General features: G+C 43.6%; 1 protein-coding gene across 2 annotated transcripts in view; it reads left to right on the top strand.

The window, feature by feature from the left end:
- The first annotated feature begins 2,435 nt into the window (after positions 1 to 2,435).
- The window catches only part of LOC123746854 (salivary peroxidase/catechol oxidase), a 71,016-nt gene continuing 58,756 nt past the window's right edge, over positions 2,436 to 14,695 (top strand). For both annotated transcript variants that reach the window (XM_069321658.1, XM_069321659.1), the window contains exon 1: positions 2,436 to 2,579. The gene's annotated coding sequence lies outside the window, so the exon portion shown is untranslated. The remainder of the gene's footprint in view (positions 2,580 to 14,695) is intronic.

Below are 14,695 nucleotides of genomic sequence, written 5' to 3' on the forward strand. Positions count from 1 at the left end.
CATCCCAAATCTTTACCCCTTCCAAGTGCTGTATAGTCGTAATGGCTTGGTGCTCTCTCCTGATACTTCCCTCCCTCCCTCCCTCAATTTCCAACAAGTATAGTCTCACTTGGCACATAGGAGCCTCGAACTAAAGTAAATGAAATGTTACCGACATTTCCTGTGGTTGCCAATTTATATGACTGTGACATGGATCACCTACTTCCTCCAGGCTCAAGTGGGAACCCCGGGGAGGTCTAAGGCTCAGCTGGACATTAGTTGTATGTGTCTTAAGATCTTCCTACAACCCGTCCTCGACTCAAGTTCATTCCATCCAGCGGTCGACCTCACAGTCGCATTCATAAATTTTAACATGCTATTCATTCACAACAGGAATTTTCACAAATATAAATTAATATTATAATAGCATATTGTGCATACAGCCTGTCCTCTAAACAAAGACCCCCAAAGTCCATTCCATGCACCCGCCAAACCCCCTGTTTATGAATGAAAAACGGTTTACACTCGACCCACAACTGATTTCGTTCGAACACTTCCGGAACAAGTGCTTCACTAACGACTTTTGTTCGAACCACAACGCTGTAAATGCTTCACCCACGTACTACAAATACAAATAATCGCCAACAGAACCTAAACACCTAACATAACCTATGTCTATATATGCACAATATGCTAATATTTTATAATATTAATTTATATTTGAGAAAATTCCTGTTTTGAATGAACAACATGTAAAAATTTATGAATGCGTCTGTGGGGTCAACCGTTGGATGGAATGGACTCGAGTCGAAGATGGTTTGCGTGTATAAACCGTTTTTCATTGATAAACAAGGGGTTTGGCGAGTGCATGGAATGGACTTTGGGTATTTGTTTGGTGGACGGGCTGATTTATCAACCCGTCCTCGACTCAAGTCCATTACATCCAGCGGTCGACCCCACAGACGCATTCATAAATTTTAATATGCTGTTCATTCAAAACGGGAATTTTCTCAAGTATAAATTAATATTATAATATATTAGCATATTGTGCATATATAGGCATAGGTTAGGTTAGGTTAGGTGTTTAGGTTCTGTTGGCGATTATTTGTATTTGTAGTACGTGGGTGAAGCATTTATAGAGTTGTGATTCGAACAAAATTCGTCATTGAAGCACTTGTTCCGGATATGTTCGAACGTCAGCAGTTGTGAGTCGTGTGTAAACCGCTTTTCATTCATAAACAGGGGGTTTGGCGGGTGCATGGAATCACTTTTGGATCTTTGTTTGGAGGACGGGCTGGATTTATAGAATTATGGTTCGAACAGAGGATGTCAGCGAAACACTGTTTGAGAAATGTTCGAACGTCATCAGTTATGAGTCGTGCGTAAACCGCTTTTCATTCATTAACGGGGTTTGACGGCTGCATTAACGAGCTCGCGCCTTTGTTGATGAGGTTGGGCTGGATAGAGCTACAGTCTTCCACTTTTGGGGTCCGTGGTTCGAGACCCTATTTATGAATGAAAACACGATCTACGCTCGATTCAACTGTTGAATCGAATCGAAATTGAACTGCTAAAAAGTACACAAGTGTACTTTTTTCGACCAGTGTTCCGTTAACGTTTTTTGTCCGAACCACAACTCTGTAAATGTTTCACCCACGTACTTCAAATGCAAATAATGTAAACCTAAAGAACTTAAACACCTAATCCAAGCCTAACTATTCATAGAACGTTAATGTACAATAATTTAATACATTAATTTATATATGAGAACAAACCAATTTTTAATACACAGTATGTTAAAACTGATGAATGCGTTTGGGGAGGACGGTCGCTGCTTTAAACAGCCTAGTGTGAGGACGGGTTGAATAATTACCAAGAGAACCTAAACACCTGACCTAACATCATTTAGGCCTAACTATTCAACAAATTCTAATATTGAATAATATTAATTTATGCAATTGACGATCACGAAACACTGATCATTTGTATGCGGAAAATCCACAAAGAAATGGGAAAAGAAGATGAACGTTTCGGCTGTTTGAAGACGTTGTCAACACCAGACTGATTAATTTATATAAGAAAATACCTATTTTAAATAGGTAGTACGATATAGTTGATGAATGCGCATTTAGGGGGTCTGCCGCAGCATGGCCGAGCGTAGCCTAAGGGGTTAAGAACGGACTGTAGCCCACAGGGATAGTCTACTTTTTGCATATACACAACACGAGCCTTCTCACCCTCTGATCCGATGCCCGGCTTACCAGATTATAACTCTTATCAAATTTACAGCTTTTTCTCGCTGAAGATATAACGAAATAGTTCACAGAAGGGCCGGCCACTCCTGCAATAACCTTGCTGACCTCCGCGAGTATCCTGGTGATGCTTGGCTCTCTCAGTCCCCCCCACCTGCCTCTGGCCATCCCCAGCAGGAGGGGAAAAAATGACTTCATCCCCAAACCGGCCTTCCTCGCCTGGGCCCGCTCAGGTCCGCCCACCTGAGCCTTCATAAAGTGAGCGGCAGCGGTACAATAGACAGTAATCCTCTGGCTGTCGTGAGGTGAGGATCGCGCTCTTCCTCGCCGCTTCCAGTGGACTACAAGGTTGGTCTTCTCCTCCTCCGTCTTGGTGACTGAGAATGTGTTCTTACCGTTGTGTGGCAGCTCTATATCAGCTGTGATTGTTGTTGATTTGTCTTAACGGCTGTTTGATTTCATGACTGGTGCATCTGATGACTGTTTGGTGCTTCTAACTGTTCAAATATTACACAAATGACTTATCCGCCGTTTGATTTCAATTTTACATAAATTTATTCTTGTTTGAACGCTGTCAACACTTGTGTCCTTGAATATTGAATTGCATAAAACAAAAAGGTCAGTGTGAGTGATGCTTCACGGAGCACTGAAGCGTGCAAATAATAGAAAATTTATTACCAAAGCCTCAACAAAATATAAAGTTTCCAGAGGCAAGCTTAATTTTGTTTAGTATTTATGATTTGTATTAGGCTAGCCCGGTGCCACGACACGGGAGGCTAGCCCGGTGCCACGACACGGGAGGCTAGCCCGGTGCCACGACACGGGAGGCTAGCCCGGTGCCACGACACGGGAGGCTAGCCCGGTGCCACGACACGGGAGGCTAGCCCGGTGCCACGACACGGGAGGCTAGCCCGGTGCCACGACACGGGAGGCTAGCCCGGTGCCACGACACGGGAGGCTAGCCCGGTGCCACGACACGGGAGGCTAGCCCGGTGCCACGACACGGGAGGCTAGCCCGGTGCCACGACACGGGAGGCTAGCCCGGTGCCACGACACGGGAGGCTAGCCCGGTGCCACGACACGGGAGGCTAGCCCGGTGCCACGACACGGGAGGCTAGCCCGGTGCCACGACACGGGAGGCTAGCCCGGTGCCACGACACGGGAGGCTAGCCCGGTGCCACGACACGGGAGGCTAGCCCGGTGCCACGACACGGGAGGCTAGCCCGGTGCCACGACACGGGAGGCTAGCCTAGTGCCACGACACGGGAGACTAGCCCGGTGGCACGACACGGGAGGCTAGCCTAGTGCCACGACACGGGAGGCTAGCCCGGTGCCACGACACGGGAGGCTAGCCCGGTGCCACGACACAGGAAGCGGGAGTTGAGAGGCGGGCCGAAAGAGCCAGGGGCCAGATTCACGAAAGCACTTACGCAAGCACTTACGAATCTGAACATCTTTCCTCAATCTTTGGCGGCTTTGTTTACAATTATTAAACAGTTAATGAGCTCCGAAGCACCAGGAGACTGTTTATAACAATAACAACAGTTGATTGGCAAGTTTTCATGCTTGTAAACTGTTTAATAAATGTAACCAAAGCCGTCAAAGATTGAGGAAAGATGTACACATTCGTAACTGCTTGCGTAAGTGCTTTCGTGAATCTGGCCCCTTAGCTCAGCCCCCGCAAGCACAACTAGGTGAACACAGGCCGCCACCCCTGACCCCTCCATTTACCCTGAAGCTTATAGTCACCTTTCGGTCGTTAATAGTGAAGGGCCAGTTTTAAAGTTATTTTTTTCATCGTTTTTTTTATTGTATTAATTTGACTAATAATAGTTACCATTTTCCTGGTACTTGTTTAATTATGATGTTTCGCATATTACTGGTATGTGTGAACAATTTTTTTTTTCAAAATCGTATTAGTCTCTAGATGTACTTAAGACGATTTTTATCGTCCTAATCATTATAAATCGTTCTAATCAAGATATAACACAGGATTCATGCATACGCATCCCAAATGTAATATCTCCATTCCTCAGACATTTATGTATTAGCGATAAGACTTACCATTAATGTATAATGACTCACTGTTAATATATAGCTCTTGAAATAGAAAATTCTCTGTAACTAGCTGACATTGTAATTATAAGGTGTGAAGGATAGATGAAATTGTTTATGTAATAATCTCCGTTGGGGTCTGATAAAGACCTTTTGTACCCTGTGTAATGTTTTTTGCGCTACCGCTCACAGGATGAGTATGAGGTGCACAATAAACTAGCCGCTACAAATCTAATCAATCCCCAAAACAATATTTAACCCAATAACTGTTCTCTTAACACTTTGCAACCAAATCTTTACCCCAAAATGGCACAAACGTTAAACTATGTATAACAAAAGCCTCAGATATAGAATTTTGTTTTTTTGTCGAGTGTTGGCGTGGCGTGCATGTCTGCATGAAGATGGCGCCGCCGCCTGGAGCGCCGACGCGGGTCGACGCTCTCCAGCCACACATTTATTTATTTATTTATTTATTTATTTATTTATTTATTTATTTATTTATTTATTTATTTATTTATTTATTTATTTATTTATTTATTTATTTATTTATTTATTTATTTATTTATTTATTTATTTATTTATTTATTTATTTATTTATTTATTTATTTATTTATTTATTTATTTATTTATTTATTTATTTATTTATTTATTTATTTATTTATTTATTTATTTATTTATTTATTTATTTATTTATTTATTTATTTATTTATTTATTTATTTATTTATTTATTTATTTATTTATTTATTTATTTATTTATTTATTTATTTATTTATTTATTTATTTATTTATTTATTTATTTATTTATTTATTTATTTATTTATTTATTTATTTATTTATTTATTTATTTATGTATTTATGTATTTATGTATTTATTTATTTATTTATTTATTTATTTATTTATTTATTTATTTATTTATTTATTTATTTATTTATTTATTTATTTATTTATTTATTTATTTATTTATTTATTTATTTATTTATTTATTTATTTATTTATTTATTTATTTATTTATTTATTTATTTATTTATTTATTTATTTATTTATTTATTTATTTATTTATTTATTTATATACAAGAAGGTACATTGGGTTTGTGAGAATACATAGCATAGTATTTACAATCTTGTAAAGCCACTAGAACGCGCAGCGTTTCGGGCAGAGACGCTGCCACATTTCCTTGTTGTTTTAGATTTAGCTACTCAGAACGAAGTGTCCATGTAGCACGGGCTATGGTGAGCCCAAAAACACATTTTCTTCTTTCCTCGCACCTAAGAGCAACATTGCCTGACCTGTATAGTGTGGTACGTCCATCCTTGACCAGGTTCGTCCCCGCCTGTGCTCCCTTAAGTCTACCATGTTGTCTGTACTGAGAAAAAGGAATGAATGAATATTCTCAACTCATTTGTAAATTGACGCTTTTATTTAAGAACATATATAAATAGTTACATTTGAATTAATAATTGTAGAGGTATTATAAAGAAAGGTTAATATTTTGTAAGTTCACAAACCCGTTCGTCATCGCAGAAAAATCAACAGAAAATTACTAATTTTTTGAAGGAATTTTAAATTTAACATTTGTAATGAAGTTTGTTAAAATAAAAATAAAAAAAATCTACTTTAAGAAGAGGAGATCGCATGTGTAACTTTTAAAGTTTATTTCAGTAGCATGTGAAGCATTCTTCCCCTCCCCGTTTTTGTCGAAATGCAACCAACACACACACACACACACACACACACACACACACACACACACACGAAAGAGAGCACCCGCTTCTTTGGCCTCAGTTCTGCCCCTACCCTCTCCTATTATGTAGAAGCTCCATGCACCGCTCCATTCTTGCCGAGGTTGCATGCACCCATAAGGTATATGCATGTACCACTGGTTCGACAACCCTGGTTCAGAGAGTACATGCACCGAAGTGTTCAGACTCCTGTTTGAGTAGAGGCTCTGATCCCTCCTGCTGCTCATTTACTGCCTCTCCCTATTTGGTGTTCCGCGAGAATGCGATCCACTGATAGTTTAAACAGGGGCCCCCAATTATTGGCTTGGTAGTTATAATATACTTGTATTAAATTGTCGTTATCCTTGTCTGCTTGTTGGATCAATTTTATCTAATATAGAACATTACAAATATACAAAAATGGATGGAAGATTGAGAGATGACTTCTAATTTTCATCGCTTAGACACTGTTAATTGCTTTGTAAAATCGTACAGTATTTGCGATCTAGAACAGTGAAGATTGTCGGTTACCTTGGCGTGTGCTAAGTGCTGTCGTCTCACTCAGCGATGTTTCACAGCCGGCCAGTACACACAGCTGGCCAGTACACAGGCGAGTCCCACCAAGGTCGGAGAAGTTCGTCATGGCTTCTTTTAAGTTCTCCAGCTGCGAAAATTGTGTGAAAATAATTCCCACTACACGAAAGCGGTAAGAGTTCTTGTTATTGTGGTTTATCATTGTCAGGAGCAGGTAGCCTATTAGGCTCCTGTAGCACCCCACCCTCACCTAGGCTACCTCCTGATGACTTTTCCCAGCATGCAACCCACAATAGCTGCCTTACTCCTGGGGGGTACCTATTTACTGCTAGGTGAACACAGATTTCAGGTGATAGGAAATGTGCTCAACTATCTGTCCTGTTGCGGGAATCGAACGCGGGTTCTTTCTAATTGGAACAAACTGCGTTAACTGCAAGATGCCTAGTAATGTCTGGTAAACATTTTAGTTAAACCGAAATTATCAATATTAAGGTGTAGAAGTATTCTGTTTAGCTTGCCATCTGTGACTTCGATTACAGAGCGGATGAAGCAATTGTCTGCTGAATGTCACGGACTGGTTATTTTTGTCCACGTCACTTCCTGGTTGATTTTTGTACAAGAAAACAAGAGCAAAACATAGTGATGGCAGTGGGGTTTTTCCCTCCGAATTTGTGAAGCCAGAGGCGTGATTATCCTGGAATTCAACACTTCTGGTTTCCGCTTCTAAACCACTGATCGAATTCATACCGACTTTGAACTACCGAGGTTTGCCTGGCCACTAGAACCACTCTAAGGTGTGGGCCGCGGCGCCTCGCACCAACAAGGGTTGCTTTGAGAGGTCAAAGGTTGACACGGGTAGTTGTAAAGTGTCTGAGGTATGGGATCAGCATTGCTAACTCGGAGAGCGCTGACAGATGTAAATGATCTTGGTTTAGCAGAGAAGGCAAGAGCCTGTCTTGGAGGGATCCTGACTATACGAGTAAGTCGCTTAGAATGATTGTATGTAATTATTGAGATTAGTTATGCTATGGTTTTGTCGGTTGTAGGTGAGGATATTTTATTGTATGTATACATTGTATTATTGTGTCTTAAATAAAAGAAGAAAACAAAATAGGAGTGGCTTGGTAAGACTGGATTCTGATAGTCATCCGTACCGGAGGTATCACTCGCTTGACCGTCAAGGCGACGACAAGCTGTCCCGGGAGGAAACCTGGAGCATATTAATCATCTTTTGAACCGACTTGCAAGGTGAAGGGATTCAAATTGGTGATGGGGCGCATTGTGGGGGTGATGGGACGCATTGTGGGGGTGATGGGACGCATTGTGGGGTGTTGGGGCGCATTGTGGGGGTGATGGGACGCATTGTGGGGTTGATGGGACGCATTGTGGGGTGATGGGACGCATTGTGGGGTGATGGGACGCATTGTGGGGTGATGGGACGCATTGTGGGGTGATGGGACGCATTGTGGGGTGATGGGGCGCATTGTGGGGTGATGGGGCGCATTGTGGGGTGATGGGACGCATTGTGGGGTGATGGGGCGCATTGTGGGGTGATGGGGCGCATTGTGGGGTGATGGGGCGCATTGTGGGGTGATGGGGCGCATTGTGGGGTGTTGGGGCGCATTGTAATCACCTAATTGTGCTTTGCGGAGGTTGAGCTTTGTCTCTTTGGTCCCGCCTCTCAACCGTCAATCAACAGGTGTACAGGTTCCTGAATGTGTGTGTGTGTGTGTGTACTCACCTAATTGTGCTTGCGGAGGTTGAGCTTTGTCTCTTTGGTTCCGCCTCTCAACTGTCAATCAACTGGTGTACTGATTCCTGAGCCTACTGGGCTCTATCAAATCTACATTTGAAACTGTGTATGCAGTCAGCCTCCATCGCTTCACTGCCTAGTGCATTCCATTTATTAACTACTCTGACACAGGAAAAAATTCTTTCTAACGTCTCTGTGGCTCATCTGGGTACTAAGTTTCCACCTGTGTCCCCTTGTTCGTGTCCCACCCGTGCTGAAGAGTTTGTCTTTGTCCACCCTGTCAATTCCCCTCAGAATTTTTTATGTGGTTATCATGTCTCCCCTTACTCTTCTGTTTTCCAGGGACGTGAGGTTCAGCTCCTTTAGCCTTTCCTCGTAGCTCATACCTCTCAGTTCCGGGACGAGCCTGGTGGCATACCGCTGAATCTTCTCTAACTTTGTCTTGTGTTTAACTAGGTATGGACTCCAGGCTGGAGCTGCATATTCCAGGATTGGTCTGACATAAGTGGCATACAGGGTCCTGAACGATTCCTTACACAAGTTTCTAAAGGCAGTTCTTATGTTGGCCAGTCTAGCATATGCCGATGATGATATTCTTTTGATGTGGGCCTCTGGGGACAGGTTCGATGTGAATCAACCCCCAGATCTTTCTCTCTATTTGACTCTTGCAGGATTTCACCTCCCAAATGATACCTTATGTTCAGCCTCCTGCTCCCTTCGTCTAATTTTATTACCTTACACTTTCCCGAGTTGAAAGAGCTGAATTGTGGGGTGATGGGGCGCATTGTGGGGTGATGGGGCGCGTCCTATGTGACGGAGGCATGATGAAAGTGTTGGTTAAAATGACAAGTCACTTCTTCCTATATGAGGGTGGTGATGTCCTTCACACCACTTACTCTTGCCCCCCTCACATACACACACACTACTGGAGACAAGTTATCCACACAAGGACACCCTCCCACTCATCCGTCTCCTATTCCCTCCCTCCCGTCTCCTATCCCCTCCCTCCCACTGCAGTCATTCCCAGTCCACTGGTGTCTCTTCTCGTCCACAGTAGCTCTAGGAAAATTTTAAGTCAATTTCACCCTTTGAGTCTGCCTCTAGCACAAGTCAAGGTGGTTCAGTCACTTTCTCGTCAGTCAGGTTAAGCACTCATTGGGTGCGCTTAATTACTGGCTAGGTGAACCTATATCCTCTAAACAACAGTTGCATAATACCAGGTTAATTTATTACTACAGTCAGTGTCATATAAATTAACCTCATTTTCCTGTGCACTACAGTTAATTGGGTATATGTGTACTGATATGTTCAGCAACCCTAGACTCGGGTCTTTATCCAATATAAATAGTTTTGCGTTGGTTACCATACTGTAGAACAATGCAACATATTGTAGAACAATGCAACATACAGAATACATGAAAGAACAAGTTCGGTTACCTCATACATTGTTGTAATTGTGTCAAAATAATGTATATTGTAGAATGTTACAACATAAATGTATGTTACCCTGGTTATACTAGGCTACCTTACCTTACCTTGAGGTTACCTAGAGGTGCTTCCGGGGCTTAGCGTCCCCGCGGCCCGGTCGTCGACCAGGCCTCCTGGTTGCCGGACTGATCAACCAGGCTGTTGGACGCGGCTGCTCGCAGCCTGACGTATGAGTCACAGCCTGGTTGATCAGGTATCCTTTGGAGGTGCTTATCCAGTTCTCTCTTGAACACTGTGAGGGGTCGGCCAGTTATGCCCCTTATGTGTAGTGGAAGCGTGTTGAACAGTCTCGGGCCTCTGATGTTGATAGAGTTCTCTCTCAGAGTACCTGTTGCACCTCTGCTTTACAACGGGGGTATTCTGCACATCCTGCCATGTCTTCTGGTCTCATGTGATGTTATTTCTGGGTGCAGGTTTGGGACCAGCCCCTCTAATATTTTCCACGTGTAAATTATTATGTACCTCTCCCGCCTGCGCTCAAGGGAGTACAGTTTTAGGCTCTTTAGTCGGTCCCAATAGTTTAGATGTTTTACCGAGTGGATTTCTAGCAGTAAAGGATCTCTGCACGCTCTCCAGGTCAGCAATTTCTCCAGCTTTGAAAGGGGCTGTCATTGTGCAGCAGTACTCCACTCTAGAGAGCACAAGCGTTTTGAAAAGTATCATCATCGGTATAGCATCTCTAGTGTGAAAAGTTCTTGTTATCCAACCTGTCATTTTTCTTGCAGTTGTGACGGCTACTTTATTGTGTTTTTTAAAGGTAAGGTCTTCCGACATGAGTACACCCAGATCCTTTACATTGCCTTTTCGTTCTATGTTATGATTTGCCTGAGTTTTGTACGTGGTTTCCGTTTTTTATATTTTCATTTTTTCCATAGCGCATGAGCTGGAACTTATCTTCGTTAAACACCATATTATTTTCTGTAGCCCATAGAAAGACCTGATCTACATCTGACTGGAGGTTTGCCGTGTCCTCTATGTTGCCTACTCTCATGAAGATCCTAGTGTCATCTGCAAAGGATGATACAGTGCTATAGGTTGTGTTCTTGTCTTTGTCCGATATGAGGATGAGAAAAAGTACTGGAGCAAGCACAGTACCCTGGGGGACTGAGCTCTTCACGGTTGATGGGCTGGATTTTATTTTGTTGACTATTACACATTGGGTTCTGTTGGTCAGGAAATTGTAGATCCATCTGCCTATTTTTCCGGTAATTCCTTTTGAACGCATTTTATGTGCAATAACACCATGGTCACATTTATCAAAAGCTTTTGCGAAATCTGTGTAAATTACATCAGCGTTTTGTTTGTCCTTTATAGCATCTAATGCCATATCATAGTGGTCCAGCAACTGTGACAGGCAAGAGCGTCCTGTTCTGAAACCATGTTGTCCGGGGTTATGGAGATGCAGTGATTCCATGTATTTTGTGATCTTACTTCTTAGCACTCTCTCAAAAATGTTTATGATGTGCGATGTTAGTGCTATCGGTCTGTAATTTTTTGCCTCAGCCTTATTTCCTCCTTTATGAAGTGGTGCTATCTCTGCTGTTTTTAGTATATCAGGAATAACGCCAGTATCTAGGCTTTGTCTCCACAGAATGTGCAGGGCCTGCGATAGTGTTTTTTTACAGTTCTTTATGAATATGGAGTTCCAAGAATCCGGGCTACCATACTTCAATTTTATAATTAAAATTTAAATTGACTAACAGCCTTATTTTGAATACCAAGAGTCATTTGAGTAATCAATAATTCTTGTCGGGGACAGGAAGCCCCGACAACACCCAACTTGTAAGTTTATAAGAATCATCAGTCACATTTCCTCCTAGCTTGTCGAGGTCCCCCCCCATAGGCCAATTACTTTTTTTATCTTTATTAAATAATATATAATCCACTGACCTGGGTTCTATGAGACTCGATCCTCATCCACAGGCGTGTCCCTGGAAACAAACCGAAACTGTCTCTATTTTCCGCTTGTTACAACTTGTAACAAAGTTGTTACATCTTGGCTTAACGTGTTTATGACGTATTAGAACGTTGTTACAACTTGCTATATTGGTTGTTATAACTAGTTAGGAAGTGTTAAAACTTGTTCGAATGTTGTACCAACGTCGTAGTTTTGGTGTGTTTGGCGGGAATTACGTGAGGTCGAAGGGCAGAGAGACCCAGGCACACCCGGACACCCAACTTGTAAGTTTATAAGAATCATCAGCCACAGTTCCTCCCGATGTCATATTCTGTGAGATCACTTCCGCGTGTCAGCGTCAGCGGGCAGCGACCGTTATGGTGTGCATACAGTGCTCCCTGATTACACCATATAACTATCAAGGTCAAATTCAAAATGTTTTCGTTGTAAAAACCGGAAATACTAGAAAGTTACAGTGAGGAGGTTCCTGGGTACAGTGAAGGGGGGTCGCTTGGTACAGTGAGGGGGTCGCTTGGTACAGTGAAGGGGGGGTCGCTTGGTACAGTGAAGGGGGGTCGCTTGGTACAGTGAAGGGGGGTCGCTTGGTACAGTGAAGGGGGTCGCTTGGTACAGTGAGGGGGGTCGCTTGGTACAGTGAGGGGGTCGCTTGGTACAGTGAGGGGGGGGTCGCTTGGTACAGTGAGGGGGGGGTCGCTTGGTACAGTGAAGGGGGGTCGCTTGGTACAGTGAAGGGGGGTCGCTTGGTACAGTGAAGGGGGTCGCTTGGTACAGTGAAGGGGGGTCGCTTGGTACAGTGAAGGGGGGTCGCTTGGTACATTGAAGGGGGGTCGCTTGGTACAGTGAAGGGGGGGTCGCTTGGTACAGTGAAGGGGGGTCGCTCGGTACAGTGAAGGGGGGTCGCTCGGTACAGTGAAGGGGGGTCGCTCGGTACAGTGAAGGGGGGTCGCTCGGTACAGTGAAGGGGGGTCGCTCGGTACAGTGAAGGGGGGTCGCTCGGTACAGTGAGGGGGTTCTTCGGTACAGTGAGGGGGTTCTTCGGTACAGTGAGGGGGGTTCTTCGGTACAGTGAGGGGGGTTCTTCGGTACAGTGAGGGGGGGTTCTTCGGTATAGTGAGGGGGGTTCTTCAGTACAGTGAGGGGGTTCTTCAGTACAGTGAGGGGGGTTCTTCAGTACAGTGAGGGGGGTTTTTCAGTACAGTGAGGGGGTTCTTCAGTACAGTGAGGGGGGTTCTTCAGTACAGTGAGGGGGGTTCTTCAGTACAGTGAGGGGGTTCTTCAGTACAGTGAGGGGGGTTCTTCAGTACAGTGAGGGGGGTTCTTCAGTACAGTGAGGGGGGTTCCTCAGTACAGTGAGGGGGGTTCTTCAGTACAGTGAGGGGGTTCTTCAGTACAGTGAGGGGGTTCTTCAGTACAGTGAGGGGGGTTCTTCAGTACAGTGAGGGGGTTCTTCAGTACAGTGAGGGGGTTCTTCAGTACAGTGAGGGGGTTCTTCAGTACAGTGAGGGGGTTCTTCAGTACAGTGAGGGGGTTCTTCGGTACAGTGAGGGGGTTCTATGGTACAGTGAGGGGGGTTCTATGGTACAGTGAGGGGGTTCTTCAGTACAGTGAGGGGGTTCTTCAGTACAGTGAGGGGGTTCTTCAGTACAGTGAGGGGGTTCTTCAGTACAGTGAGGGGGTTCTTCAGTACAGTGAGGGGGTTCTTCAGTACAGTGAGGGGGTTCTATGGTACAGTGAGGGGGTTCTATGGTACAGTGAGGGAGGGGGGGAGGCCTCACATGCCAAACAAGATACTGCGAGACGCTTGACTCCAGAATCATACACCACTTCTAGTGTAACTAATAATCCACATATATGACTCTTGGGCCTTACGTATTAACTATAAAGTTTCCACAAGTCAGTCTTGACAGTTTGCCAACAGTCCCTATTGGAGCATTAATAAATGCATACTGTTATATAATTAGGATTACCACTAAGATTTAACAATGCAAAAGTTATTAAACATATAGAACATAACCTAGTTCCTACTCCGTGGACTTGTCCCCCGAACATTTTATCTCCACTGACTTCATGAATAGCCGACGCCGATCCTCATATGACCGTCCTCCCCCATCCAGCAGTCACCCTGCAAAGTTTGGTGAGGATAACCCCAAGGGTCTGGCCTCCAACCTCGTACAGGTAAACAGTGTTCCCAACCATTATGAATCTGAGTGACTCTCTATGGAGTGCCTTGTTCATAATTAAAGAGGGCCAATATTTAATATATATATGTATATATTATATATATATCCAATATTTACAGCTGCTGTCTGTTCTGTTGTTGGTAGAAGTAGATGAACTGAAGGCCTCGTTAATTCTTCCTAAATTCGGTTGAATCGTGTTTATCACTGTACCAAACATCTTGTCATTCCAGATGGTAGTGAGCATACCGAGGTAGTGACTGGGTGAATCCAGTCAATTTCCCCCCAGTCACTATGCATTTAATGTAGGTGTTTGTTCTACATTGATGTAAACTGTAACAAAATGCTTGAGTAGCTAGCATCCGTCGCATATAATTAGATTAATAAAAAAAGTCTTGCAATTGGCAAGAAAGCATATTACAATAGTCACGATTCAGCTTCGATTATTGCAAGTAATGAGGCAAGCAGCCAGTTTGGATGTCAGGTTGCCCGGAGATCACAGGCTGGGCGTGGCGGATGTGCCCGGCTTGCTCAACCATATACGCCGCCTAACGTCCTCAATAATTTAAATTGCAGCCTCTGATTTTATGTTGCTCCGTTGTCTCATAATGATAGTGTCGAACATCAGTGGTGTAATGGAGACATTTTGAGTTCCAGATGGCTTTGTTCTCTACTCGCAATCGGAGATCCCGGGTTCGATTGATTTCCGGGATAGAAATGGTTAGGCAAGTTTCCTTTTATTTAATGCTTTTGTTCACCTGTCAGTTGATAGAGACCCGGGTGTTTGGCAATTGTGCTTCCTGGGGAGGGTCAGTAAT

This window comes from Procambarus clarkii, chromosome 10 (assembly GCF_040958095.1).
Source record: "Procambarus clarkii isolate CNS0578487 chromosome 10, FALCON_Pclarkii_2.0, whole genome shotgun sequence".
NCBI lineage: Eukaryota > Metazoa > Arthropoda > Malacostraca > Decapoda > Cambaridae > Procambarus > Procambarus clarkii.